We start from the raw sequence: 26,983 nt of genomic DNA, 5'->3' as shown, positions 1-26,983 counted from the left end.
TGGGCCACACCCGGTGACGCTCAGGGGTTACTCCTGGCTATGTGCTCAGAAGTCGCTCCTGGCTTGGGGGACCATATGGGACGCCGGGGGATCGAACCGCGGTCTGTCTCCTAGGCTAGCGCAGGTAAGGCAGGCACCTTACCTCGAGCGCCACCGCCCGGCCCCTTTTTTTTTTTTTTTTTGGTTTTTTTTTTCTAAATTTCTTCTTAATTCCTCAGAAAATAGTAAAAGTAGAGGTCAAAATCATTTATTTCCTAGTAAGAAAACTTCTTGCACTTTTTGCTTTTTCCTATATGTCTTAAGCAAAATTGCAGTCTTAAATTTTTAATTTGGTATCACTTCACATAAAAATTTCAGAGAAAAATATCAAGTAGTAAGATATAAGAAGGCATTTTGAAAATTCAATCCTTGCTCTCAGAAACAATGAGTCACATACAATGTAATGCACAAAGGAAACTGACACATAAAAGGATTAGACAACAATGATGAATTTCCAAAGACATGTTATAGTATAATTATAGATGGTCTATTTTGGGGATCAGCAATATGAATTGGGATTTAAAAAAAATCCCAGTTCAAGTACAGAAGATATTTTATTACTCAGTTTTAAACTTTCAGTAATTTAGTGTCTGTACTATTAACCAATACTGTTATAGATTTTTAAGATGGTACACACACTGTTAACTAATTTGAACTCTAGAACTATATTAGAACAGGAAAGATGATTATATATGTAAGGATGGCTATGAGTAAGAATAATAATTACATATTGATGTAATATATATAATTGGACCTATTATGACAAGTATAGGTAAAACACACTGCTATCTGCAACAGTAATCTCTTTGGAAGCATCAGTATGGTAGAAGTTTGTCATTATGCCCAGACTGAAACTGTCCAAGATGCCAGTGGTATCTAAAAATAGTGCCTAGAGCAATTTAAAGTTTTAAAAGGATTCAGCCTTTATTTACAAATTATGTCACGTTGTAAGTTTTGGAAAGTTTTACAACCATTTATAGGAATTGAACTGACAAGACAAGTAGAAAACAAAGAACTCTCAAGGGAAAATGAGTTGAGTTCAATCAAGCACCTGTGATATCATAATCTGAAGATTTGCTTCATATATTTTTACATACAATAATAAGATTATTCACATGTAGTTATTGTGGTGTTTGTGGCTACCACTAGTAAGTTAGTAATATACTAAATTTGATAGGAGTCACTTAACTTAATTTTAAACATACTAGTTCTCTCATTACAAACATGAAAAAAGCTGAGAACTCTACTAGGAGGCTTCAAAGGGAATGATATTTCAAGTTTGATGGATATACATAATTCATCTTTATTGATATTTTGTCAAATTGCCCTTCACAATGTTTTTTCAGAATTTCCTTTTTTGCTAAGTTATATATCATTTTGTAAAATCATTCTGTTGTTAATATAACTACATTAAACTTGACATCTCTGAAAATGCAATGTATCACTTTGATTCGATCATGAATGTTCTTTGGTAATGTATGTAGTACCTGAGTTTAGGGTCTTCCAAAGTTTTGACAGGTGGCAGTACAAATGGTTGCTGTGTCATCGTAGGACCCTGAGTGACAAGAGAACATTCTTGTAAATTTTTTAATATTGTTAGTGAATAGTGAGGCTTCGTTGAACTTAAAGTCATATTATAGTGTTTCTTTCTTAAATCATAAAAATGTATTCTAAATGTTGTGTCTTTTTTTGGTTGTTTTTTTTGGGGGGGCCACACCCAGTGTTGCTCAGGGATTACTCCTAGCTGTCTGCTTAGAAATAGCTCCTGGCAGGCACGGGGGACCATATGGGGGACCATATGGAACACCGGGATTCGAACCAACCACCTTTGGTCCTGTATCAGCTGCTTGCAAGGCAAACGCCACTGTGCTATTTCTCAGGGCCCTAAATGTTGTGTCTTAATAAGAAGTTGGGATGAGATACATCAAGTATATTTAGGTTACCACCAAGCTGATTTGCAAGAAACTAAGACTTTGTTGCCAGCATCTTATTTTTTAAGAATGAGAACATTAAGAAGCACAAAAATGGGGGAAAGATGATCCCGGACATTCAACATTATATCGATAGAAAGTGTTGGGTACCATGAAATATTTAAAAGAAAGTTTGGTTTGAAAAGATGAAATAACTTAATCAATGGTTCTTAGGAGTGTTAACTGGTACAAACTACAGAAAAAGGGTAAAGTAATCAAACTGAAGTAAAGTAGGAGAAAGAGTGACCCAAATCTTGTCAGAGGAAATCAGAGGTTATATCGTGTCAGAAATTAGACTTAAATTGTTGAATATAGGATATTACTTGCAAGTTATATTTCTCCAATGTTAAACAGAGACCTAAATTATAAAAATATGGCATATTCACTCTTTCAGAGTCTAGTTTATCTTGCTTTTCATTTAACACAATTTTTATTATTAAACTTTAGACTTGTTAAATTACTTTTGTAAATCATTCATGTTTGCCAACTCATAGTATGAGAATATTTTATTAATTTCAAACACAGGGATTGTTGATTTTCTCCTACTACTAACAATGATCTTTGAATTTATGTCAATGGTTTCTGTGAAATCCATGTCAGCTTTATGTGAAAAATCCAAAGCTTTAAACAAATTTGCTTTAAAAGCCATATTCAGCAGTATATTTTATAGGTCCAACATTTTAGTCTATCTTATAAAATGACTTTTAAGTTTTTATGCCTGTGTGTTATTAATTCATGACATAGTATAAATTATATGATATAAGTTCTTAATAAAGTTATAGGATATTATCATGATTTAGTCACATTCAAGAGATGTCCATTTTATGTTAACAGAAAGTCTGAATAAATTTAGAATCTGAATTTATTTACAAGCTACTTTGGAAAAAATAGGAACATATCAATCTGAGGCTTTACTGGTATACATAAGAAATTCAAAAGGTCTAAAGTTGAAGTCTATTTTGAGTATTTCCCAAATGCTAGAAAATGCCCCTGGAAATAGAAATGACCATGGAATGTTATGGTTCATCTTTCTTGGTTCTAGAAATTTATGTTCATCCTAACTAAAAATGCTATCAATCAATTATTCCACCCTCTGGTCATTTGAAATAAGTAGAAAACAAAAGTTGATTTCTGCCAATAAGAATGTGTACTGATGATTTAATTTCAGTTAGTAGATAGAACATTACATTTTAATATAACAATGTACATAGTGGCATCTATCACTCTCACCTGGTTTTGAAAAAGATCATTATCAACATTATTTAAAAAATGATTGCTATCCAAGGAGAGTATACAAAAACATTGTAAAAGCAATGAAATTAATATGATAAAGATAAAGAGAAAGCTAAAAAAAAAAGCTAATTTAGTTTAAATAACACTATTGCAGAATTGATAAGATAATAAAATAAAAAAACAATCCCCAAAATATAGGAAAAATCATAGTAAATAATTAATAAATCTCTTTATATTGTTCTCATGCTAAAACATAGAAAGTTGAAAAAAATGACCTATTTGTAAAGAAAAAAAGAGAGAGCAACCCAGAACTTTGAAGAAATGTAAAAGAAACAAATCTAATGTTTTAATTAATATATACATATATATTTATATATAAAATAACTTAGGAATAGGACTACAAACAATACTAAGGGTTTGGGAGTGCTTGAGAGACTATGTAATCTGAGGGAGTGAACTGCGGAATATTCCAGCATTCTGAGCAACCACTATGGCCCTAATGAATATTTTTGAAAACAGCAGAGAGAACTATTAAACTTTTCAGGATATATATTATTTCTGTAAAAAATACTTATTGTCTAAAAGATGAAGATACGAGGGCCAGGAAAATAGCCCAGGGATCAGGGAATCATAATTTCTATGTGCAAGGCTGTGATTTGACCCCTGCCCATAGCAGTACCTTGGGATGTAGCCCTGAAGATTCCTGATTGCCACTGAATGTCACCCTGGTGTCCCCCATCACCACTGGGTTAGGGGTTAGAAAAGCATTTCATCAATAGACCTGAAAAACACTTCACCAGTGTACCCCGAGCACTGAGACAGCATACTGGTTGGCCAATTATTGCTAGAAGGGATCCGGAATCCCCGTCTCTGCTTGACCAAGTCATTCATTATACATGTTCTCAAACTCATAGAATCCACCCACACAGAGTGAACCTTATTATAAACTCTACATTCAGAGTAATCATGGACCATGTAAATTCATAGCAATTATAACAAATGATCTCTTCTGATATCTGGAGATGTTAGTGGGAGGGGCAGAGGATGCAAATGTGGAGACATGAGATTATGAACATTTTTCTGTATTTCTGTTCAGTTTTTCTGTGAATCTGAAACTTTTTACAATATTGTCTACTTAAAACACACATCTGATTATAATTATTTGTTTTCTTTATTTTTTGAAGGATCTTTTGATGTGTATTTGATTAGATTTTTGGAAGGAAAGTAGAAAGTTAAGGGTATAATTCTAGGCTTCATCATTCTGTCCCCTACTGGATGAGGAGAAATGTTACCCTTGCTTTTTCAATTTTTATTATTATTATTATTATTATTATTATTATTATTATTATTTAAACACCTTGCTTACATACATGATTGTGTTTGGGTTTCAGTCATGTAAAGAACACCCCCCATCACCAGTGCAGCTTTCTCACTTTTAAAGAAGTTAGTTATCGTATTTTCCGGTGGACGTATAAGACGACCCCCTAATTTTGCAGTTAAAACATAGGTTTAGGCCTATTTTCGCTGTATCAAACAGAACGTTCCTGTGCTGCAACTGTATGGACCACAGTGAGCCAATCACAACAAGCAGAGGTTCGAAGGTTATACTGTAATAGACTTCCTCTCTGACTCTGGTCAATCTGAGCAGGCTTTTTACATGTAGATTCAGGTCCAAAACATTGTCTAATTAGCATGCATAAAAAGCCTGCTTGTATTGGCTGAGTTAGAGAGGCTGTCCAAGCAGCCTGGCAGTGATTGGTCCCTTACCATAGGCACCTTTTCTTGCAATTCCCTGGTGGCGGTCAGTTAATCTCCCCACTACATGAACCAAACAACACCCCATTCTCGAACCCTAGCACTGAACCACCAACACGGTTAGCTGGGTTTTGCCAGAAGTGACCCCCAGATCTCCTGAGTTCTGTTTGGGAGCCCCCAAGAAAGAGATTTGGAAACTCTGCGGCCTGATTTTGTTTGTTTGTTTGTTTCATTTAGCAGCATATTGAAACATTTTTCTGGATATAGTTGGCCGTATAAGACGACCCCCGATTTTCGGTTGACATTTTTTTGTTTCAAAAGTCGTCTTATGCACTGGAAAATACGGTATATTTCTTTCCCCTGAACCATCGAGCCAAGATGAGTTCATCCTTTTCTTCAATAATTATATGTAAAAAGTGGGTTAATTATAATTCTAAAATATCAAGTCACTGCTCCCCAATTAAAAACAAATGTTTTAGAAAAAAGGAAAATTTTAATTTGTTTACATACAAATTTGTTGTGATTCATAATCAGGGCAATGCAAATTAAAACCACAATGAGGTACTATGTTCCAACCACCAAACTGGCATAAATTAAAATGTTTGACCACAGTAACAAATCCTGGAAAAGATTTGGTGCAATGATAATCCAATACACAGCTTATAGAAATATATATTAGTGCAAACACTTAGAACTGCAAGGATTCTGAAATCCATGTGTAAGTCTGTTTTATTTATTTATTTATTTCAATTCTGGGGCCACACCCACTGGTGCTCAGGGATCACTACTGATGGGCTCACCATATGTGGGTGCCAGGAATGATACCTGGGTTAGCTGAATGTAAAGCAATTACTCTGTCCCTGCAAATATGTCTCTTAAAGAAAAATATATAGAGAAGCCAACTTAAATAATAAACAGTTCCTATTACTCCTTTCTTTGCAATTCTGAAACAGTAGAAGCAATCCAAGTGGCTCTCAGTAGGAAAAATTGATAATTGTAATGGTCCATTCATATTACATAATATTCCAATAGTGAAAAGAATAACAAAATAGCACAGTCACATCTTCCAAACAAAAAAGTGAATGAAAAAGCCAAGCCTTAAAGATTATATTTAGAATAATTTATCTTTCACAGAAAGAGAGAATGAATATGGCCAAACTAGGTAATATTTTGTTCAAAAAATAAACACATATGTAGTAAAGTAAGACAAGAGAATGATTGGTGCAAATTTGGGATACAATTTTACTTTGGGGGACAATATGTACAGCTTCATCATAGAAGAAGATGGTTGACAAACTGGACTGGTTATCAGTATTTTTTATGAAAATATATGCTATCAGTAAGCTCTTGTATGAGTTTTTTGGGGGGAGGTCTGATGAGGGTAGCAAACCTGGTGGTGCTCAGGGATTACTCCTGGCTCTGCTTTCAGGGATTACTCCTGTCAGAGAACCATAGGGGTGGCAGAGATAAACTTGGATAGGATGTGTACAAGTCAAATGTCCTACTAGTTGTACTATGGCTTCACTCCATCTCCTTACACAAGATTCAACCATTATAATTATTTTGTGGAACCATTTAAAAATATGGTTTTATATTCTTGAATAATGTATTTTTGAGGTCTTTTATGAATAAAAATGAAAAATTTTAATGCATTTGGAGTAGATTACTGTCGTTATGCAAAGAGAATTGCCTCACACAATACTGGTCCAAATAGAAACTTTACTTTCAGGCCAGAGATACAGTACAGAAGGTAGGGCTCTTGCTTGCCTTGCCTGCAGCTGACTCTGGTTTTATCCTTAATATCTCATATGGTGCCCCAAGCCCTCAAGAGAAAATCCTGAGTGTAGAGTAATCTCTGAGGACTTCTGGGTTTGGCCTCCAAAAAACAAGCAAAGAAATACATCTCTTTGAAAAGTATTGTCAAGATTAAACCTTTACTATTTTATATTAGGTGAGAATCACATGTACATCTTAAATATTAGCATTTCACAAACACAATTTAGGAAATTCTAGAGCATTTATAAAGAATAAACAATGTGTCAATCCTCCATGTGTGTTAAGTTTACCCCAAAATTCAGTGGAAGCTCAAGGGTCAATAAAACGGTACTTATGATTAAAATGGCATTTGTGATTCAGATAGCAAAAATGTACTCCCAAGTTATGAAACTAAAATTTCTCAAAAGCAGAAAGAAACAACATATTTTCTGTTCTTTATGTATAGCTCAATGTTAATTTATGCATATTATATTATTTTTAGAAAAAACAAAGGATTTTAAACATTTGCCTAGTTCACTGCTTTTTTATTATAAATATTGTGTTATGTTATCTTATTTGATATCCAGAGTTTAATATAGCAAGGGAAAGGATTATTTATGTGACACCTTCCTTCCTATGATGGGCCACCCCCAAACTAATCCCAGCAGTTTAATTTGTGCTGCACAGCTTCATTGCTTTACATATAACATGATAAAGAAAATCCAACATTGGAACTACCTTTTGATATATTTTTCAGACAGAGGAATACTTTGCAGCCAGTTATACTCTGACTCCTGCTCTGAAAGTAGTAATTATCAAACTTGACCAATAGAGTCCAACTTTTTAGAATTGATGACCACCCTGGAGATGAAGTTTGTTCCCTACAGTTTCTTCATAAAACACTCCTCATCTTTAGAGAAGGAAAACTTCCAACCAGCCCTCTTGGCTTACTAACCAACCCAATTTCTCAAACAAAAAAGCAGATAATGTTTTTCTATTCTGAATTTTAGACCAACCAGCTGGAAGGTATTTATTTGCATACCAACTCTTTGTACGTGATCATGTATCTAAAATATCTTCACATTACATTGAGCTGATTCAGTTCTGAATATTTATTTCTTAACCATTTTGGGAAATAAAATACGCCTTATTGAATCAATTCATCTTCTTTATAGTCTCTCCTTTTATCTTTGCTTTATTCTCTTTACTCCCTTTTTATTCTGGTTCTTTTGCTGTCAAAGGCATTTTACTCTCTGGTGTAATAGTAGTTTTTTTTTTAACTTAGTAAGCAAAGTGTATTACCCTAATTAATTCCCACAGCCATATATATCTATTTTACAGATTAGAATTTTTTAATATACTCTAATCTTTCCTGATTGTTCTTTATTATCTAAACATACTCTATTTTTTCTAGGTTTCTCCACTAATGGTGGAAATTCTAAAACTCTGCCATTATGTCACTAGATACGTAAAAAATATGGTATTTTGGATTTCCAAGCAACTCCATTTCTCAAACAAAAGAATACTTTTTCCTATTCTGTGTTTGCTTAAAGCAAAGTTTGAAGCACACAAAATGTTAAAAATATGCAAACATAAGGAGCATATTCACTCCTTTCAAAATACTTGGAAAAAAAAGAATTTGATTTCAAAGAGGAATTAATTACAACAGAACTAATCAGAAAATCATCAGTAACATTTGTTTGCAGAAAACAGTGCACTATAATCTGGATTATGGCTATATTTTACACAACAAGCTAGTAAATAATGTTCTTCATGTTATACATCAGAATAGAAAAAACCTTAACATTGTCAGGATAATCTAGCCTACAAAAAATTGAATATCTAAAGATGACAGGAATTGTATATTATGTCCTTAAATTCAATCTTTGGTAGTCAATTATAATTATAATGACATTTACTAAAATTCAAATTGGCAGCAATCTTTTAAAAATTATTATGACACTGTAATTTACCAAAGTGTTCATAAAACAATTTTTATTCAATTTTCAGACACCAATCCCACCACCAATGTGACCTAGTGTCCTCAGTTTCCAACACACTACCCTACTCTTGCTTCTTACAGGCACAAACACGTTCACTTCATATTGTTTGTTACGAAACAAAGACAAATAGAATTCTCAAAATTTAATACTAGCTTAAAATAGGGCCAATAAGGACCAAATTCAAATAATTATTATAATTCTCAACGTTGTTATAAAGTCATTGTCTGAAGATTTACTGAGTTGTGGTTGATGCTAGTTGAGCCTTCTGTTACTGTTCAGACTCTCTTAGCTTGGTATATTTCTATGAAACTTTCCCATCAGGTTTCAAAAGCAATCCTTTTTATACTTAATACTATGTAATTAGTGAAACTTCAAAATAGCTCTTTTCATTCTACAAGTACACTTGATTAGAAAAAGGCTCTCAAGTATATGCGGTACCTCTGTTGAATCTAAATGAGAGTGAACACTTATTTTGGCATTGACTTTTCCTGAATAGAACTCCAGGGAATATCCATTTCTCATTTAGGAACTGATATCAGCTGAAGAAAATGTGAAGAATTTCTGCCCACCATGTGAAGTTAGTCATTTTTGCTCAGATTTTAAGTGCAGAGTAACTGCATTCAAAAGTTGATAGCCTATTAATATGCTGATTCTAAGTCCTTTGCAAAACTTGAGGTCATCTAGATTAGAAATTGTCATTCCTTTTTTTTTTTTTTTTTTTTTTGGTTTTTGGGCCACACCCATTTGACGCTCAGGGGTTACTCCTGGCTATGTGCTCAGAAATCGCCCCTGGCTTGGGGGGGACCATATGGGACGCCGGGGGATCGAACCGCGGTCCTTCCTTGGCTAGCGCTTGCAAGGCAGACACCTTACCTCCAGCGCCACCTACCCGGCCCCAGAAATTGTCATTCTTTTAACTTTATACAAAAAAACTATTGATCTCAGTTTATTATTATCACCTATCTTAAGCTACTAAGATAGATGTATATTATGTCTTTAAATTCAATCTTCGGTAGTCAATTATAATTAATTGACTATCAAACATTGGGTTGTTATGCAATATATAAATATACTAGAAGTTAGTTAAATATAAGTAATATTTGAAATTCTAAGTAATATTTAAAATACTATGCATAGTTAGGACATTGTTATTATTTATGTTTTATAATTGGAGCTTTATTATAAATCTATATTTTTATAAACATCAGATTAAATAGTACAAAATCAAATTCTAGAAAATAAAAACCTGGGAAGGATGACAATAAGAAACACTTACTTTATTATTTTCTTTTATGTTTTGAGAAATACTTTATTTAGGACAGAGCATTATTTGATTTAACTATATAGTTTAAAGATCAATCAATGTGTTACTAGACGATGTATTGGAAGAAAATAAAATCTCAACTTTGACACATTTATTTATTTATTTTTGCTTTTTGGGTAACACCCGGCAATGCTCAGGGGTTACTCCTGGCTCTATGCTCAGAAATCACTCCTGGCAGGCTCGGGGGACCATATGGGATGCCGGGATTCGAACCGATGATGACCTTCTGCATGAAAGGAAAATGCCTTACCTCCATGCTATCTCTCCAACCCCTACTTTGACACATTTTATATACATTTTTTTCTAACTTATTTTGGGCATCAGCTTTTTTCTAAAAAGAATGATGGTTCCCTGAATATAATACAATCTGGACTTCAAAAATTCAATTATATTTCAAGGTGAATAAATTATTAATAAAATACATTTATTTAAACATAACTACTTGAGCCTCATACAGAGAAAAAAATTAACTTAAAAAAGTATTCCAATAATTGTGAACCCTGTTGATTCAAGTCTTATTTTGTGAAATTCTGCATGAGTCTTAGAAACAAATCACTATGTACTAAAAACATCAATTTGTTTTTTAAATGTCCTTTGCTTTAACATGAGAAACTTCTGATACTGTGTCATAAAGCTATCTCAAGAAAAATATATACTTTTGAAAAAAAAAACCATGGCATTGTCATTCTTTTAAAATTAACTTTTGAAAATTTATAAGTCAAGGCCTAAGTGATAGCACAGTGGTAGAGCATTTGCCTTGCACGCAGCTGACCCAGGATAGACCTTGGTTCAATTCCCAGCATCCCATATGGTCCTCCCAACTCAGGGGCGATTTCTGAGTGCAGAGCCAGAAGTAACCCCTGAACATCACCAGGTGTGGCCCAAAAGCAAACAAATAAAAAAAATGGAAATTTACAAGTCAACAAATAAAATGTTAATTAATTATAGATAAACAAATTAGTAACTCATCAATTATCAAAGGAAATAAAAAGAATTTTTAGGGACAGGGAGTGACAGAGAAAGCATTGCCAGGTATGGCTTAAAGCTCTCATTCCTTAAAAAATATCTTGGAGAAATTTATGTTGAACATTTGTATTCTTTAAGTGCTCTATATAGTTTTGTAAAAGGTTAATTTACTTCTTTAAAATCCAGTGCTAAGCCTTTGTATTTTTGGTAGGCAGACTTTGTCAGAGCTATTGTGTAGGAAGGCAATAAGTAATAGAGTAAGACTTTTGTTGAGAGACAAGAGTTGGAAAGTTTGCCAGTGTCAACAATAAATCCTGCCAACTTCACCATGGTTTGGCCATTTGGGGAAATGCTTCAACATTTTGTGTTAAAATACTGATCAATTTTCTCATTTATTTTAGTTTGAAAAGTCACCCCTAGGAATTGAGTGAAACCTGAATATTAATATATTTCAAAAAGTATCTTTACTAATTTATTTTCCTTTCAAAAGCAGTGAAGAGATAAATATTAGGCTGACCTAAGAATAACAAAATGCTAACTAGTTTCTGAATATTTTTTCTTTGGCTACGTAAAGTGATTCTAACACCTTCAGAATTTCAACTCCAGCCTCTACTGCACACTACTTAAAAATCAGCATTGCATTTCTATTCATTTTCTGTGAAATGTAGATTTGTATAAAGAAATATATTCATTCATTTAATCATTTGTTAAGCTAATTTCAGGTACCTACTCTATGAATACTTACCTTGATACTTTGGCTATATCAAGAAAAATTAGACAGAAAAAAATGCTTGTCCCCATAGAGCTTATGCATTCAATGTATACACAGATAATAAACAATAATGTGAAAAATTATCATAGATGGTTTGATGCATCTAAAAGTTGATGGTTTGATATTGATGTGATATAAAAAGCAATAAAAATTTAAAAGATGAAAACTGACAAAAGGGTTGTATAGTGTAGATGTGAGGTTTTTTCTTTTTTCTTTTTTAACTAGTCATCAGGTCAAGAACCATAGATTATAAAGAACCAAGGGATTTTGATATATAGATAACAGAAAGAAGAGCAGCAGCCTCTGATCATTAAAAGTTACTTACAGGGCCCAGAGAGATAGCACAGCGGCGTTTGCCTTGCAAGTAGCCGATCCAGGACCAAAGGTGGTTGGTTCGAATCCCGGTGTCCCATATGGTCCCCAGTGCCTGCCAGGAGCTATTTCTGAGCAGACAGCCAGGAGTAACCCCTGAGCACCGCCGGGTGTGACCCCCCCAAAAAAAAAGTTACTTACAATGCTCAATGGCAGCTTCCCAGCACTGTTGTGGGTTATGGAAAAAAAAAAATAATAGAGGCCCGATGGCTCAGTGCTGGTGCCTGACTAAGTGTTGCTTGGACAACACTTACCAGCTTGGGCAGGGTAATGCTGCCGCCACGAGGTTACACTCAATGGCGCTTGAGAACTGTATGGTCAAGTGACTGAAACTCAAAGCCTCATAAATACGAGACATTTGATCTAACATCATAAGCTTCTCCTCCAGATGATAAGGGCAATTTTAATCCTCTTTTAATAATGTGCTTACCTTCCTTTAAGTATATTTCAACTGATATCAAAGATACTAGCAAGAAAAATACTTTCTGGACTGAAGAGATAGTATCTAAGTAAGGCACTTGCCTTTCAGGTACTGGATCCCAGTTTAATCCCCAGTACTCATATGGTCCCTTGAGCAGTACCAGGAGTGACATCTAAGCACAGATTCAGGGGTAAGCCCTGTGCGCTGCAAAGTATAACTTAAACCTCTGTCCCCTCAAAAGAAATAAACTTGCCCGAAGGCAAAAAGACTCCAGAATAAAAGACTACACACACACACAAAAAAAAAAAAAATGGACTCAAGCATAAAATCCAGGACCTAGGATCCCAAATAAAGATTAGAGTTCCGTGATGATAAAAATTCAAAAAGTGTAAATTTGAAATATTCAGTTAAAGTCACACAAAAATCTAAAATCAATAAATTAACATGATTCATAATTGTTTATTATTACAACTTAATTTTATTCTAAATAATAATTCAAATAAGAATTTCTATATTGTGACAATTCTCTAGACACAAAAGCTTATACATAATATTTAAAATTAGTTATTTTGTAGTCATAAAATTATGCAATCATGTCTAGCAGGAAATACAGATAAAGATGTAAAATATACTTAAAGTCTCAACTATTAATGGAAATTTGGAAGAGTTTTATCTAGACATAAAGATATTGTTGAGGGGCCAGAGAGGCGGCGCTAGAGGTAAGGTGTCTGCCTTGCAAGCGCTAGCCAAGGAAGGACAGTGGTTCGATCCCCTGGAGTCCCATATAGACCCCCCCAAGCCAGGGGCAATTTCTGAGCACTTATCCAGGAGTAACCCCTGAGCATTAAAAGGGTGTGGCCCAAAAAGAACTAAAAAAAAAAGATATTGTTGAAAATAAAGCATATATATGTGAATGGCTCAATAAATTGAATATATGTTTTTTTATTTTATGTAGGAGACCTTTATTCAATTTGTTGCACCACATGTCTCCCCAAACACCAATGGGAGCAACCACCCTAATATAGAGCTTAAAGTAACCACTGAGTACTGCTGAGTGTCCCCAAAAAGAGGAATACTATTTCTAGACATAAATCACAGCTAAACCTAATATAAAATAATTGGGAAAACATACAGCTGAGTGATTTTTAAAGTGGGGATCTATTAGCTCCATTTATAGTTTAATTTCAGGTCTCCAGCTTCACAAACTTCATTAAACAGGCTTTATTGGGAGAGAAAAGGGATGCAATTGCTGATGCTCAGGGCGTACTCCTTGCTCTGTAGTCAGAGTATACTCCTGGAGTTACTTGGGGGACCATATGGAATTCTAGGGCTTGAACCTGAGTTGGTTGCATGCAAGGCAAGTGCCTAACCGGTCATGTTATCTGGCCCCAGTAACATGAAATGTTTAAAACATCACATTTTTTAGGTACTAGAATTCAGAGAATTAAGAAACTGTAATCCTTAACATAATGATTCCAGAGTTGTAACACTTGAGAACCTTAAGAATAAACTCAATTTTCAGAGTGGTTCTAAAAATGTACATATTTTGTGAAGTTTAAAGATTTTAAATTATAAAACACTCAAGAACAAATTCTGTTAGTTTTTTTGTTTTTTTTTTTTTAATTTTTGGGCCACATCCATTTGATGCTGAGGGGTTACTCCTGGCTAAACTCTCAGAAATTGCCCCTGGCTTGGGGGGACCATATGGGACGCTGGGGAATTGAACCATGGTCCTTCCTTGTCTAGCACTTGCAAGGCAGACACCTTACCTCTAGTGTCACCTCTCCGGCCCCTCTATTAGTTATTTTTAAGGTTTTGGGTTACACTCAGCTGTGCTTAGGGCTTACTTCTAGCTTTGTGTTCAGGGTTCATATTTGGTGGGCTTTGAGGAACCATATGAGATGCTCTTATTTCAAAGACAAGAGACAAGAATCTGACTCAGGAAATATGGATAATTATTGATTATGAAAAATTCTGTTAATCATAAAATATACTTTTGAACTGATAGCATATGTTATAAATGTTATAAATTTGTCCTTTTGAAATGAATTAATTTAATTAAAGAAAATTATTATAAGGCATTTATTCAATTAAGATATTGAACATAACTTAGAAAAATTGTTTCATAGTCTTCACTCCTATCAATTTGTTCTAGTTTTATATCAAACTGTTTGAAGGTCTTCCATTCAAATGAATAAACCTAACACATTAAATCTTTATTTCTAAGAATGTAATTTCTGAGGGGCCAGAGAGATAGCATGGAAGTAAGGTGTTTGCCTTTCATGCAGAAGGACAGCAGTTCTAATCCCGGCATCCCATATGGTCCCATGTGCCTGCCAGGGGCAATTTCTGAGCATAGAGCCAGGAGTAACCTGAGCACTGCTGGGTGTGACCCCCCCAAAAAAGGAAAAATAATTTCTGATATAGAAATGGGATCTTCATAATTGATATAGGTGTGGGTGATAAATCTTCCTTATATAATATGAAAAGGTCAGAAGACAAAATCAGCAGTTGAAAAGATATTGTATAACATCATAAGAAAAAATATAATTAAAATAGTCTATCTATTATATGGAGTCCTTAATATGCAAGTAAGGATTTTGTTTTTTCCCCAACAGTAGGTTTCCAAATATAAATACATTTATAACATATTATTTATCAGGTTTTATCACTTTAGAGGAAAAATAAGTACTTAAAGTATTGAATCTTATCCTTGAGATAAGATGAAAACTAGAGTATTAGAGAGCAGTCCAAGCTAAATTCTTTCTTAAATCTGTACTGTCTGACATTGCACTGAGTGTAGCTGATATTGTCCAGAAAAGTAGGCATACTGTCTTTCTTATCTTTCCTGTGTTGTACAGGCAGGAGCAAGTTCATTCTGAGTCTTTGCTGAATGAAGGATCATGCTGGTTAAGCCTGGGGCTGACAGTTTTCAACCTCTACTCGCAGTAAGTGCACAGGTAGATGAGTTCAAAGATTGTTTTACTCTGACAGATAGGGATTTTCATATAAGCAGAAATTTTCCAGATAAAATATTCTGTAATGTTCATTTGGTTTGATTTGGTGACTGCACTCAGCAATACTAAGTGTTTACACCTGGCTCTAAACTCAGGGATTGAGGGATTATTCCTGAAGGTGCTCAGGGGATAATATTTCGTCCCCCTAGACTGAGAAACAAGCTGCTTACACTTTTGAATCCAGAAAAATAGCTCTAAAGGACATGGTTTAAAACAATGTGAGAGTTTGGAGGTGTCTCTGAGGAACCCAATGGAAGAAGAGAGAGAAGAGCAATGGAAACTCATCAATTGTGAGACTGACATTGCCTACTCCACTAAGACACTGGGAACTCACCAATTGTAGAATTTGCTTGCTATTGAATGTATTTCCTGGAGTCAAAAAATCATTTTAGTTGATAGATCTTTTAATTCTTTGTTTTAAAATCTATGCCATATCTTTGTGTGTTTACATATTTATAAAATATTTTAGGTGTCAAACATCCTATAATTTATTTTATCACAAATGTATACTTTTTATTTGGATTAATTCATTCAGGGTTATAAACGAGCATCTAAGAGCTCTTAACAGATCTATGAAAAAAGCAGAATCCATAAAGCTCATGCAAATATATGGAGATGCAATTTTTAGTGAATTTAGATTAGTTTTAATTTTGGGGAGCTAGCTATGTGATTGCTTGTAGTTTTGAGTGCATTCTCTGTATAGGTCACAATTTTCAAAATTTCAAAAATTGAACTAATTTTTAGAAAAATTATCTCTTAAATCAAGTCAAAGTGAAAATGCTCACTTAGGAATACCTTCAAATTTATGGGTTCTCTTGTATCAAATTTAAAAAATGTAACACCTAAGAAAAATAATTGCATGCCATATAGTGCTAGTAATTGGTATTACTAATTAATTGATAATTGATAATGATTAACTAATTTATTAATAAGAACATTTAAACAACAGTAAAATAACCATCTAAAATTATAAATGTACAAATTTTGTTCTATCATGCTTATTTTTTCCAGTTTTGCAGCTAATAGAGTTGGTAAAATTAAACTTTATTGCAAGTATCTAAATTTATCTCTAATTCACTATAGTCCACAAAACCAATGTATGACAATTAAATTTTCTCTAATAAAAGTGAAATAAAAGAAAACTGTCTTGTGTTTGGAGAGATTATGTTTAATTTTGTGCAATATTAATAAGAGGAGGTCTAACAATATGCATTGCACAACTTCACAATAAAATAGAAGCCAAACCAAAGCAGACATATGCTAAAATCAAAGGTTTTGCTAATGAAGATTCTTTGACTTTGGACATACCATGTGCTTTACTGAGCATCATTTGCAAACATAAAATAGAACAATGATTTCCACTAAATGTTCCTATGAAAACTGTTAGTATAAAGACATTATCAGTACTTGATTTCTTTAAGAATGTGAATTAAGTTTTGTAGGTGATAGCATATGCCATATGATGACAAAAGTTTGACTTGTCTAGAAACTTAAAAATGATACTTGCTCACTTTCTCTGTGTAACATTTTTTCCAAATATTGCACTCAAATGTCTATATGTTCATTGTTTGGAATGAGCTTTTCTGTAGAAAAATGTTTCAGTGCAGCACAAAACAAAATTTATGAGGGAGACTCAAATTTGTTGAACACTACCTACACAGTGTGAATACAGCGATATTTTGTTTTTGGGTTTTTTATTTTCATGTTTTTGCTATTGATGTAACATGGACACAAAAAATGAAATAATTTCTTATTGAATACATAACCTAATAGACTAAATTGAAAACCTGAGGCTATTCACTATCTAGCTTAGAGGACTAGCACTAAGGGTTTAGGATACGTGCCTTGCTAGTGAGTGGCCACAAGTTCAAATTCCTAAATTCCGGGTAAACCAAGTGTGATCCTAACAACTCTGCTGAAGCCTGGCAGATCTGCTAAAGTCTGGCAGCTTTGCTCTCTGTCCCTGGTAGGACAAGTGATTTCAGGCCATTCCACAGCCAGGTGCATAGTAAAGCTATACAGAGCTGGGCTCAAACTCTGGGAAGCAACTCAACTAATAAAGAACTGTATGAGGCATGGCCAGGATGTCAATCTCTGGTTAGCAAGCACATGTGCTAGCACCTAGCACAATGAACCCTGGGAAGCACCATTATTTGTTTGCCTGAGTGCTTCTCCTGAGCAGCATATTGGAAGCACTCTAACCACCATCAAGTGTGCATCCCTTAACTTGATGTGCAAACACCACAGTCAACAAAGCCACAAATGTGTAAGCAGCAGGATCAAGTATATGTGCAAATCTCATGCAAAATAATAAAAGGGGAGGGAATAAAAAAACCACCTGGTTTCAATAGAACAGCACATTTTCTATTTGACCCCATGTTATTGGGAACAGTCAACATTTCCTTGAATAGACACTAGGCACCAAACTGGAGATGGAGACTGAGTGAGTAGTGACAAGGTGTGGAGCAAGGGCAGGATTCAAGCCTCCAGCTCTCAATTGCTGTGGGATTTGAAACTCTAAGCTTCAAATATGGAGTTTCCTACCTGCAAAGATGCTTCCTACATTATTATTTAATCTTTGTGGGAAGTTAGATATATTTTTACATGAGTAAATAATATTCATGGTGCATGGCATATCTTTAAGGAGATCAGGCAAATAATCTAAGGAGCAGAAATTCATCTTTTCAAAAGTGGCGTTCTTGTGATCATGCGATGTGGAAAGATCTTCCCTTAGCTAAGTTTGAGGGGGTAGGAAAGAGAGAGACTACCATTTTGGGGACGTGTGTGTGCCCCCGTACAAACACACACACGAAGTTTTTTGGTTTTCAATCTATCTATCTATATCTATATCTATATCTATATCCATCTATCTATCTATCTATTTTTTTTAACTCAAGTACTTGAACGTTCCAAAATATTTTAATTTGCAGGTATTGAATAAAATTTTGTTCACCATATGAAAAGCCTTGACCACATACGATGCTATCTAAATTATACTTCATCTCGGGAAATGCTTTAAGCAATCATAAAAAAAATCTGGAAAACAGTGCTTAAATTATATTTTACCATATTAATATGCAAGGGCATATTTTAAATAAGACATAACACCAAAATAGTTCATTGAAATTAAATTTTAAGACAGCAGATTAACACATCTTACATTCATGTCAGATTTTCATTCATTAACTAAATAAAAACAATTTTCTTCATATTTGAAAAAACTAAATTAAGTACAAAAAAATCATGATTTTTAAATTTATGACACAATTTTCCTGTTGTTTGAATACATTGTCCCATATAATAACATCAATAATGTATAGAGGCATAGCTTCAATACCATTTGTTTATTTATTTATATTTATGTTGAGTTGATTGAGATTTTTCTTTTAATTAATAATAAATATATTTATTATACAAAACCTGAGTCAACAAACAATAAACCTTTTGAAGTTTGAAAATATGATTTATATTGTGACCCCCTTTTACAAACAATATAATGGTATGTTAATTTAATTATTTCTGACTTTATTAGAAAATAAAAATAAAAAAAAGGAATAAATAAGCCTTTGCAAAATATTAAAAATGTTTCATTTTTTAATAAACCTAAGAGCCTAATAAATACAAAATTAATCATTCTAAGACCCTTATAAACACAGCACATAGTGATTCTGTTCTATTATTTTAATTTTTAAAACTAAGGGTTTAATTATGCCTTTAAGGTATTTATTTTTTCAGAAAAAATTTACTAAGCAAAATGTCACTTTTGATATTAATTTATAATATTAATATTAATATATAATTTTTATAAAAATAAAAGATGCACATTATTTGATCTAATATGATTGAATGAAGACCAATATAATAAAAAAGTTGACACAAAAATAGTTAAAATTCATTAAGGATCATTTGTTTCAATCAAAATTTTAAAAGGACATATCAAATAAATTTTTCTTGACACTTAAATGTTTTTTAATTTTATTAAGCTATATCCAATTTAAAAGTTATTTTTGCATAAATCACTCTAGCTCATAAATGTATTCCAAATTTAACTATAAAATGGTTTCTACCAAGTATGTCTTCAGTTTTACACTGCTTGTGACAATGTGTCTTCTAATAAACAAACAATTAGGCAGATAAAATTAAAGTATGAACTATGCAGATACTTTGAATTGCAGTCATTGGATGGACAGGGTTGTTTATGTGAAAAAATAGGGAAGTTATTGAAATATCTGCTTATCATGCAGCACTAATCTTGATTTCTGGTGAATGTTGTCTTCACTAATTTCAACAGAATATTTTAGATATCACTGAGAGAATTTCAAGAAATAATAGTTGTTCCATATGATAGATGTGCTTGAGTAAAAATAAACTTGCCTAAAAAATGAACTTGTCTGAAAAAAATGACAAACTTGGTTGCATGCACATAGACTTCAAAGCACAAGTATTTTAAGAGGTTATCTACTAATTTTAGATCTTTAGTACATAAGCTGGTTTGATAGTGTCAAAAACAAAAACGTTATAAACTTGACTGTCTTACACTAATTCCATTGCACTGGTAATTTGAGTTAAAAGTTTCACTGACTCCCAGTGATAAGATAACGAGGAAGGCAATCACTTCAAGTAACCGTCTTTAAATATATCTGTCCATTAAAAAGGTAGCACATCTTTTTTGTTGTTGTTAAAAACAGAATTAGATTTTTAAGCTGCATTCAGGTCATCTATGGAGTAGGAAATAAGTGTTCAAGTGAGCACATATTTGACCTTTGGGCATTATTTTGTAAATTTTTCTAAGATAATTATTAAGTTTTAACTCATCATTAAATTTTGACCATGGAGATAAATCTTGAGAACAAAATATTGTTGTAACCCTTCCAAACATAATCTAAGTTAGAAATCTTTTTATAAAATCAAAGAATGTTCCACAACAAGAAAGTCATCTTTTTTTCACTCTAATACTATGTCAATTAAGTGACTTAATTGTATTATGGATAGAATAATGGTAAGATCTATAGAGGTCATTGTGAAGGCTCAATAATACAGTTACATGATTCCATTTAAATCTCATGCTGTGCCAGGTATCAATATTATGAATGTGAACCTTGGAAATTCAACTGATAATTATAGAATTATTGATCCATTTATAATAGTATTTTTATATTTAATTTCCTTACAGTGAGCATATACTTTATATATTCTAAAAATGTGCTAAGTAGAAAATTAATTTTGATTATGTATAGATGTTTTTAAAAATCATACTTAAAAGCATATTTCTTAATGTTAACTATTGCTGGTCAATACATTTCTGCTCACATAATAATATCCCATTTCTATATTGTATTTTATATTACTTAGTACTAGCTGAGTTTTGATTCTATGTATCAATTTTAATATGCTTCATTGACATATCTAGGAACAAATTATTTATGATTACGCTCAAGCTTGGATGCACCAGCACTGTCTTACCATTAAAGAAACAACATTTTATAATTGAATATTACAAATTCCTGTTTCAAACTTTTAATATGAACTTTTAACGTGCATTGCCTTGCATTTTTCACAATTTTTAAGAAACTGCAAACAACACTATTAATTAGTATATTATAAATATTTACTTATGATGCAAAGAAATTATGAGGTCTGGGTTAGTATTTATATAAATTGAGGTTGTTAACATAATACAATATTTCCAGGAATTAGTTTAAGACAAAAATAAATCTTCTTGTATTGTTACTAACCAATGTCAGTGGGAAGACATTTAATATGTTCTTTCCATTTCCTCCCCTAATTAAAAACTATTTGCAAAGTCATAGCCCAAATAGCTTTTTTCCAATTTACACACATTTCAGGGAATTCAATACAATTAATGACTGAAAAAAGATAGAAAAATCATCCAAATATTTTTTTCAATTATAGTAAAAAGATTGAGCTCAAGCTTCCACACAAATTTAAATAGAAAATTACCAAGTTATTCAGAATGAACTTGGATTCTATTGTTAGCGTACTAAATTACGGATGACTAAATACAAGATTTTATTGAAAGACGTTTTCTAGAGTGTATTTTTTTAGGTAAGAATACATACAATATAAATTATTCTAATCAACATAATTTGAACCTAAATAAATATCTAATTTTTAACAATAATATTATGTTATCTCTATGCCAAAAATTTATTAAGTAGATGCTGGTTCCTTAACTTATCAAGCATAGTCTGTCCCGCTGAAAGGAGCTTTAGCAGATGTTTCATTACATCTCAGAAAGTTTTATCCTGAAAATTATTTACTACACACTTAATATTTTTGTTTGATTTCCTGGTTTTCTTATTTGATAAATCTCTATTACTTTTCTTTATCCTCTGCTTGTTCTCTATTAGCACACTTTCCTCTAAAACTTTGCACAGTTACCAAATTCAGATATTTTCTTAGTTAAATGGTTTTAAAATCAATGTTAAAATAAGAATTTCCAAATTTTCAACCTTCAGTGATGCTGTTTTTATGTGATTTTTTTTTACACCATGATAAAATACATGAAATACATGAACTAGTTCAGGATTATTTAAATAAAAAGAGGCTTAAAAACATCTGGAAAACAACAAATACTGAAATTTCCACTAGTCCAATAATTAGAAATATTTATGTGAAGAGGTGAAAGGCAAACAGAATATTCAAAGTGGTTGCTTTTAATTTTCTACTTTGTTCAACTTGAGTGAGATTCTGAGTTCACTAAGTATTTTCACTCCTTTCTTAGATTGCTGATTATATGTAAAATTTAAAGACCCTTCCAGGGGGGAAAATGTTTTCCAGCTGTCAAAATTCAAGTTTAGCTAATAGTGGATCTGATTTTAAAAGGGCATTGTTCCCTGATTGAGATATTTTTCTTAAGCATGCCTTTGAAGCTGTTTAGATTTTTATTGCCTGCTAAGTTTATTTTCTAGAACGCACTATACATTATACTCCCTAGTGAAAATAGGTTTTGTAAATGGATTGAGATACTCTGCTGTAGTTTCTCTAATATGGGGACTACATGAGACTGTTTCAACATTATTCCAATGTCAGTAAGTTTTTGGAAACACTGTCCAACTACAAGAGACTTACTCAGGATAAATCATGTTTAAGCTGAATAATGTACTTACCCAACACAGCTCCTAAGAAAAGGTGGATGTAAATAGTCTTAGGATGGAGTTTGATTTCCTGAGATTCCGCAGAAGAGATTTACTCGCAGGCAAGGTGGGGAAGAGTGAAAGCTTTGCAATCTGATCCTGCTGGCAGGGTGAGGTCCAGTTAGCAGAGCTCGATGATCCTGAAGCAGGAGGTGACACTCTGCTGGAGGGAGAGGGTTATTCTGAATAGATTGGAAGTGTTGGCACATTGTATGTGCTCAGCAACAGAAGGGAAACATCAGAGCTTCCTGTTACATCACTCTGACCCCGCCTGCAGTTAGTGTTAGGTTACTTTCTTTCTCAAGTAGCATACCCCAGGAAAGCAGCACTCTTCTTGTCTGAGCCCAGAGCAAGAAGAAACAGCCTGAACAGGAATCAGATGCTGCAGGAATACGTTGTTAGCAGCAAAAATTGGCTAGCTTGCACCTTGCCTGACTTATGTTAGAACTTGCCAGAGTTGCTGCAACTTGAAGGAAGCATGAATATAATATTTTGCTCAGAGAATTAAAAGAATGTATGTATGTGAGTGTGTGTCTGGGTTAGTTATCAGACTTTTTAAAGCATTTAGAAAATTTAGTTAGTGAGCTTTTCTTCATAAATGAACACAGAAAAAAACAATAGCTGCTACCAGTAATTAAATCTATAATCAAACTGTTATTATTGTAGCATTGTGATCATTAAAGCTAGTCACTGATTGGATTTTTACATTTACTGATTAAATGAGTAACTTTTATCTTGTAGGCTTTGTAGTATGTAGTTTTTTCAGTAATTATATTTATATAATCATGCATGACATAAAAACTATAATACATTTAGAGCTCAAAAATGATCTTAGACGGGCCGGAGAGATAGCACAGCTGTAGGGCCTTTGCCTTGCATGCAGCTGATTCGAACAGACAGCACAGACGGTGGTTGGAATTCCAGAATTCCAGAATTCCATATGGTCCCGTGCCTGCCAGGAGCGACTTCTGAGCACAGAGACAGGAGTAACCCCTGAGTGCCACCAGGTGTGACCCAAAAATTAAAATAAAAAATCTTAGAAAAATGCAGATAATCTGTAGTGTCATAAAAAATGTAAAACCTCAACCCTACTTTAATTTTTTGAAATAGGTTTGTCTCAAATGGTACTATGTGTTTAGCAAATCATCATAAATGTTCAGAGAATAAAGTTTTTTAAATGGTATAAATTGTTTTCTGAAATCTAAATGGCAGGAAAAAAATACTTAACTTTTCTGCACATCAGTTTTATTCATCTGCAACCTAGAAAAAATAACTAAAAAACTCTCATACTCCTAAAACTTAAAGACAATGATTTAAACAAAATGTAGAAGGAAATTTAATATATCGTAGGCACCTATAAGTAAACACTTGACTGAAATTTGGGGACAAAAATTACATACCCAGACACTTTATAGTTTAACAAAGGAGGACAAAGCGCAATAAATTAAATGGATATCATGTTTTTGTATTACTATGTTTTGCTGGTGTTTTGAAGAAAATTATACAGCTGTCAGGAGAGATGAAGTCATGAAATTTTCCTATACATGGATGTACATGGAATCTATTATGCTGAGTGAAATAAGTCAGAGAGAGAGAGAGAAAAACGCAGAATGGTCTCACTCATCTATGGGTTTTAAGAAAAATGAAAGACACCCTTGTAATAATAATTTTCAGACACAAAAGAGAAAAGAGCTGGAAGTTCCAGCTCACCTCAGGAAGCTCACCACAAAGAGTGATGAGTTTAGTTAGAGAAATAACTACATTTTGAACTGTCCTAATATTGAGAATGTATGAGGGAAATGTAGAGCCTGTTTAGGGTACAGGCGGGGGTTGGGGGGGGAGGAGGGAGATTTGGGACTTGGGTGATGGGAATGTTGCACTGGTGATGGGTGGTGTTCCTTTTATGACTGAAACCCAAACACAATCATGTATGTAATCAAGGTGTTTAAATAAAAAAAAAATTAAAAAAAAATAAAAATAAAAAAAAAAGAAAATTATACAGAGTCTGGTTTTTAAATTGATCAGATCAAGATCAATAAAAATAAGTACATATATATAAGTAAACATGAATCCCAATCAATCATAGTTAAAAATTGTAAGAAATAGAACTGTATCTAATATATTGTTGAGATTGAGGAGATTTTTTAGATTATAGAATTGATTTTGGCTTGCTTTGGGAACTAGCTGAGCTATATTTTATTTTGACCTATTTCCTTTAACTCATGAAAGGAAAATTCACCATTTTGGATTATTAATGGCTTCCTCCATAGTTTTTTTATGGAAACGTGGCATGGGCAATCAAAGTCTTCCTAAGTTTTGCTGTTGAGGTTACAAAATGCTCAAAAAGACTAAGAAAGTCCTAAAAAGTATGAGAAGATAATCAACATACATGGAATTTAAATACTGTTTCAGAGGTTCTTTAATGGTTCCTGTGACAAAACTTTTTACGTGTTGATATTACCATATTAAAATAAAACAAAATCATATTATATAGTATTGCTTAAGTAATCACTGTCTTTTCATATCCCGGGCTTGTTATGAAATCTGACCCTTCAAAAATAAGACACTTGTAGGAAAAAACTAATCCCTAAGAAGAGATAAGCATGTTTTTTTCAATGTAAGTAATAAATACATAGATACTCTGAGCTTTAGTTGTTTTACAGAAGAAGTTTACTAGCTCAAGGGGAGAAATTCTCTCTAGTTAGTAACTATTGCCCCCCCCCCCTCAAAACAGAGCTGGATGTAACTGGACAGTGCACTATCAATAGGTTTTTCTATAGGACTAATACTTGATGTATAAAGAAGAATAATGTATACAGTGATAATAGTTATACATTTGTCCATTTCAAAATCCTACATAGAATTCTTTGTGTGTACACGTACTTATCAGTCCACGAAAGACTCACCAAAATGCTCTAGACCTCCAACAGAGTCCTAATCACTGCCTTCCATGCTCTTGAACTCACACACAGGAGAAAGCAGAGTCACTTACCAAATTTTAGTTGTATAGAAACTGAATTGACTACTTGAGTTTGTGTGGGGATTACCACAAAGTGTAGTTTTTGTTTGTTTTTTTGGTTTTTGGGTCACACCTGGCAGGGTTCAGGGGTTCCTCGTGGCTCGATGCTCAGAAATTGCTCGTGGCAGACTTAGGAGACCATATGGGATGCCAGGATTTGAACCACCGACCTTCTGCATGCAAGGCAAACGCCCTACCTCCATGCTATCACTCCGGCCCCTCAGAGTGCAGTTCTATTGAAAAGAAAAAATCTTTTATAAGAAGCCTATTTTGGAAGGGTCCCTAAGTGCAAAAAAAAAAAAAAAGTACAAGAAATCACATGGAAAGTTGGTTCTGTGAAGTTTTTTTTATTTATTATGTAGGGCATATGATGATTTTCCGGCATTATCAAGCTTCTGAGGACCATTACTTACAATTAACTAATGCCACCAACAAAATTATGTAGGCTATTGCTTAATAAAAAGGCAGAAATTAGAAATTAGAAACAAATATTTTAATAGTAGTTATTTGAACAAATGATTCTAGTAAGCAAATATTTTGACCAATTTATATTATTTTAGTTAAAATTGTTTGACAAGTTCAAGTTCTTTTATTACTAGATGAACTGCATTTAAGTAAAAATATCTGAATCAAATATTTGAGCAATTAAGAGTGGATATGCTATTTTCTTTGGGGGGAGGTGTTATTGGGTCATACTCAGTGATGCTCAGGATTATTCCTGGCTATGTGCTCAGAAATTGCTCCTGGCTTGGGGACCATATGACACTCTAAGGTTCCAACCAAGGTCCGTTCTGGGTCAGCCTTGTGGAAGGCAAATGCCCCCCCTACCGCTGCACTATTGCTCTGGTCCCAGGATATGCTATTTTCTAAAATTAAAAGCAAAGGGGTTGTGTATATAAAAATAATTTTAAGGAAAATGCAATATTGACTTTAAATAGTATAAGTAATACTTTGAAAGAAACAGAAAATTCGGTTTCAAGTAATAGCATCACATCAGTTATACATAAAGATAAAGTTATTTTGTGAGCCAACATAAAGTATTTCTTTTAGAGTTTTGCTGTATGTTTACCCCAAAAGTGTAAAACCTATAAACAATTGATTTAAAAATCATTTTCAATGATTCGTATTAAGTTCATTTTTAAGACCTAAGCTTACTTAAGTCTTCCAATGAGCTGAATAT

At 33.2% G+C, this 26,983-nt stretch overlaps 1 long non-coding RNA gene across 1 annotated transcript in view; it reads right to left on the bottom strand.

Annotated features, from left to right (window-relative positions):
* Positions 1-22,937, bottom strand: part of LOC126009018 (uncharacterized) — a 53,623-nt gene extending 30,686 nt beyond the window's left edge. Inside the window, exon 1 of the long non-coding RNA XR_007495877.1 lies at positions 22,758-22,937. This is a non-coding gene — a long non-coding RNA (uncharacterized LOC126009018). The remainder of the gene's footprint in view (positions 1-22,757) is intronic.
* Between the last annotated feature and the right edge of the window lie 4,046 nt (positions 22,938-26,983).

This window comes from Suncus etruscus, chromosome 5 (genome assembly GCF_024139225.1).
Source record: "Suncus etruscus isolate mSunEtr1 chromosome 5, mSunEtr1.pri.cur, whole genome shotgun sequence".
NCBI lineage: Eukaryota > Metazoa > Chordata > Mammalia > Eulipotyphla > Soricidae > Suncus > Suncus etruscus.
Note: the sequence above shows the minus strand (reverse complement) of the source record. Positions and strands in the feature narration are given on the sequence as shown.